The sequence below is a fragment of the Manis javanica genome, chromosome 7 (assembly GCF_040802235.1).
Source record: "Manis javanica isolate MJ-LG chromosome 7, MJ_LKY, whole genome shotgun sequence".
Classification (NCBI taxonomy): Eukaryota; Metazoa; Chordata; class Mammalia; order Pholidota; family Manidae; genus Manis; species Manis javanica.
Genome location: NC_133162.1, coordinates 67,438,419 through 67,443,250, shown reverse-complemented (window position 1 = coordinate 67,443,250; position 4,832 = coordinate 67,438,419). Strand labels below are relative to the sequence as shown.

Genomic DNA, 4,832 nt, shown 5'->3' with positions numbered 1-4,832 from the left:
TGGAGGAACAACGGTAAAGGGGAGGGCAAGTAGAGAACTTGTATCTTTAGGAGTTTGTCTAAAAATTAAGCAATATAATATATAAAGAAATTGTGATGAGGAAAAATTCTCAAATGTCCTAAATTAAGTGATGTAAGGACCAGAGAAAGAGGGAGAGAAACAAGGGAAGGTCAACAGTCAGTAACCACAGCTCATCATCTAGAAAGTCCCCAGAACCACCACATCCCCCTTGCATGTGACCAGTGTTTGAACACCGTCAACAACCAATCTGCAAGCCTTTTCTGTAGACTGACTATCCCCAGACGGCCTGCACTTCACATTAGCACACCTTCTTCATCTGCAGCCAAGGTAAACTTAAAGAACTTTCTTTCCTCAAGACCTCTTATAAATGTCCTCTCTTTCTTGGGTCTGGCAGTCAAGTTGTCTCTGTTAACTGGCCTTGCTGCTGGTCAAGCAGGAACTTCCTGTCCTAAGACTCAGTCCTTCTTCTGGCTGCATCTGTAAACCCTTCTAATTCAGAGATCTTTTGGTCTCTAGAGTTTGTCATTAATATAGTAGCTAGTACGAAGTAAAAGTGCATATAGTAAAATACTCAGCAAACTTTGTTTCCTTTACTTTGGAAATGCACAGGATTGATTACCATAGCAGAATGAAACTTCTACGCTTAGGGGCATAACCACCAAAAAGAAAGGGTGAAGATTTCTGGAAAGAAGTATGAGAGCTGACAGTTTTGCTTTTATTTTATTTTTTTTAAGTTAGAGTGAGACATTAGGGAGAATTGGGGAGGTGTTGGTGAAAGAGTACATAGTTTGTTAAGGAAGATGAGTAAGTTATAGAGATCTACTCTATAGCATAGTACGTATATAGTTCTTATCACACACACACACACACACACACACACACACACACACAGAGGGAGAAAACTTCTAGAGGCTACATTAATGGCTGCTCAGACCAGTGGCTTCATGGCTGCACATTTATTTCCAAACTCATATGTTTTCAGATGTCAATCGTACATCAACAAGAGTAAATTCATTCTAAGAAAAGAAAATGAGAACTTCCCTCTGATAGAAAGAATTTAACAAATATAAATATACATATAAATATTCAGTAATATACAATGGAGTCAAATGACAGGAAGTGAAGTCTCACCTCACACAAAACTGAAACCAAAAACTGACTATGTTCAGTAACCAGGTTCTCCCACTCTTTCTCTCTCTCCCTCAAGATTGTGACTCTGCTCAAAATGGCCTTCAGAGCAGAGACAATGTCTAAGCAGTTTGTGAGTTCAAATCCCAGAATATGTACTGTTGCCGATAAATCCAGTCAGTGGCTGGGGGCCCATTGTGCAAGGCTTACGGGGAAAGGCTGTGAAGCAGAGAAGATACTTTAATAAGAGGGCATGAAGGCAAATAGAACCATCCAAATTAAAACCAGGAATACAAGCCTTTTTTCCCCTTATTCATGAAATGCAAATATTTCACCATTGTTTTACTTACATTTTATACCTAAACATTTAATGCATTTTTCAGCCCAAAAAATGTTTATTTTCTTGTTCTTTCTCCATCTGCCATTCTCTGTCTTTTCTTTTTATTTTGAGAATATCAAATTTACAGAAAACAATACCTAACTGTCCATCCAAAATTGGCATTCTGACATATAGCTGTTCACTTCAAACTTTTTCATAAAAGAAAGAAATCTGTACCCCATTTCTTTTCAAGAGGAAAAAAAATAATAAATGTTATGTGCATCTTTCTAGGCTTTTCTTAAAATTTTTACATCTGTGCTCCCCTCAGCAGCACATATATTAAAATTGGAATGAAACAGAGGAGATTAGCATGGCCCCTGCACAAGGATGACACACAAATTCTTGAAATGTTGCATATTTTAAAAAACTTTTTTTACATCCATAAATATGTTTATATTGTGTGGTGGATTTTTTAAATTGAAATGTTATTTTTATTTGTGTCATTATTTACATAATTTCTTATTAAACTTAGATGAAGGCTATAATACATACATATATATATCATTCTGCAGTTTAGTTTCCATTGATTTTAAGATATATTAAAGCTGATGTATAGAGATCTAGATTATTCCTTGAATCTATATCATATTTTATTTATTCATCAACAGATAAGCATTCAGTTGCTTCTATTTTTTCTATTGTAAGTGATTAAATGTTAAAGATACTTTAATATATTTCCTTGTACACATGATCTGCTTCCATTAAGGAACTGTAGCAGACACATAGGTGCCCCACCCTTATTCTTTCAGCCCTCCCTTCCATATGCCGAAGGCTGCTTACTGTGAACACCCTTGCACACAGCCTTAACACAGTTTCCTGGATGCGAGCAGTCTCACCCAATGCACAGGGCATGCTGGAAATGCATTAAGTCAATCCTCAACCAGCGATGGACAGGAAGTTGGCAGATAAATACCCCAGCCTACTTACCCTTGACTAGAAAAACTCTGACGATGAGCTCTACACTGTTTCCTATAGTTCCTCAGTCACATGACACTCTAGGCATCCACAAGCATAACTTGATAATTTACCCTTCCATGCTTCCATCCCTGTCTCATCTCCATGCCTGGAACTACCTCACAAGTAAACGTTTCCTCTGAAATCTTAGTCTTCAGGTCTCTTGAAAGGATCCAAACCTAGGGAACAATATACCTAGAAGTGGAATTGCTAGGTTGCGGGCTATGAATATTTTGGTTCCATGTAAAGTCAAGTGGTGTGTATGTATGTATGCACTGTCAAGGTGATTTCCAAAGTGATCACTAATTAATTGGGATTCTTAACTGCACTGAATGAATGCTGTCTTTCAGCACTTTATATTATCAGATTTCTTTTTAATTTTTCCCCATGACATGGGTAGGAAATATTATCTGGTTGTTTTTGATACTTTCATTACTAGTAAGGCTCTTCTTTCCTTATGGAGTATTTTGCATACATATTGAGTTAACTAGGTCTTTCCTCAACATTTCTTATTTCTAATTAATCATATTTTTCTTTTAATCTTTTCCCCTGAAAATCGTGGAGAATTCACCAATTTTCTACTTCACTGGCCTGGTTTTCTCACATCAATATGCTATCCACTAAATTTATTGCTTTCACTTTTTAAATGCTGTATATGCCTTCCTGCAAATGCAAAGTATGTTATTTCCTTGTTTGTTTGCTTGCTTGATTTTTTTTTTTTGAGAGGATATCTCTCATATTTATTGATCAAATGGTTGTTAACAACAATAAAATTCTGTATAGGGGGGTCAATGCTCAATGTACAATCATTAATCCAGCTCAAGCCCAATTCTCGTCAGTCTCCAATCTTCTGAAGCATATCGAACAAGTTCTTACATGGTGAGCAAATTCTTATACAGTGAATAAATTCTTACATGGTGAACAGTACAAGGGCATTCACCACAGAAACTTTCGGTTTTGATCACGCATTATAAACTATAAACAATCAGGTCAAATATGAATATCCGTTTGATTTTTATACTTGATTTATATGTGGATCCCACATTTCTCCCTTTATTATTATTATTTTTTTTATTTTTAATAAAATGCTGAAGTGGTAGGTAGATGCAAGATAAAGGTAGAAAACATAGTTTAGTGTTGTAAGAGAGCAATTGTAGATGATCAGGTGTGTGCCTGTAGACTATGTGCTAATCCGAGCTAGACAAGGGCAATAAAACATCCACGGATGCAGAAGCTTTCTCTCAAGACAGGGGGGGGTGAGATTCTAAGCTTCACCACTGTTGTTCCCCAATTTCTCACCTGATGGCCCCCTGCAACTGTGCCTGTCTTAGGTTGTTCCTCCCTTGAGGAATCTTACCCGTCTCTGGCTAACCAGTCATCTTCCGGGGCCATACAGGGAAATGTAAAGTTGGTAAGTGAGAGACAAGCCTTATTGTTTGAAAAGGTTAGCTTTTTACTTCTTTGCAGATTTATGCCCTGTGGCTTCTATGCCCAGCACTTGTCTCGAGGTATCTTTACCACCTGGAGGAATGATGATGATACTCGGTAAATTCGATATGAGGCACGAATTCTATTTAAGGGTTGTAATTAGGAAGGAAAAAGAAAAGCTATAGAGGTAGCATATGGAAGAAAACATGGGAGGATTGATTATTTCTTTGACATGTCTTCTTGTAGAGTACCTTAAGCATGTATAGGTTTTAAACTACTAACTAACTTGTGCACACATATTAACATAATAGGAATATGGTGACATGAACAAAGCAAATCTATAATTACCAGCCATCTCCAGTGAAGCCAAGAAAACCATTTAGGCACCCTAGGCATTTGTGAAAATTTGTCTATGATATGATGGATATTGTCCAACTGTACTTGAACAGTCAGAGAAATCAGACAAATTAAAGCAACCCATTTCTGGGATCTGTTCACATCCCATATGTTCTTTTAACCATAGATAGTCTATAGTCGTAAGATTTTGGAGTGCTACAACTTGCACCCCTCTCAACTTCTGGTTGAGTTCCAACAGTACAGATCCGGTCAAATTCGTTGTCTCACTGTATGCACATGCCAGCCTAGACATCTCTCTCCTCATTCCAATGGCAAGTCCAGGAAACGGTGGGCTGGACACAGCCACAACCGCAGCATCGCCCAGATCCCTGTGGAGGCTTTTTGATGATCATCCCCCAGCATGAGTCCTCCAGAGAGTGCTGATCCTGGAAGCTTCTCCTCATATCGTATCTTAGTTCATTTTCTGGGTAGCCAAGCTAGGCCTTGATCTTCTGTTAGTCCATTTCTGGGTTCTGTAATTCTGCTGCTGTTCTGTTCCTTCAGTTTTTCCTTTGTTCTTATACTC

The 4,832-nt window shown here is 37.8% G+C and overlaps 1 non-coding gene across 1 annotated transcript; it reads left to right on the top strand.

Moving 5' to 3' along the window:
- The first annotated feature begins 1,783 nt into the window (after positions 1 to 1,783).
- On the top strand, positions 1,784 to 1,890 carry LOC118969236 (U6 spliceosomal RNA). The gene has a single exon (XR_005057182.1). It is a non-coding gene; the product is annotated as a U6 spliceosomal RNA (small nuclear RNA).
- The last annotated feature ends 2,942 nt before the right edge of the window (positions 1,891 to 4,832 follow it).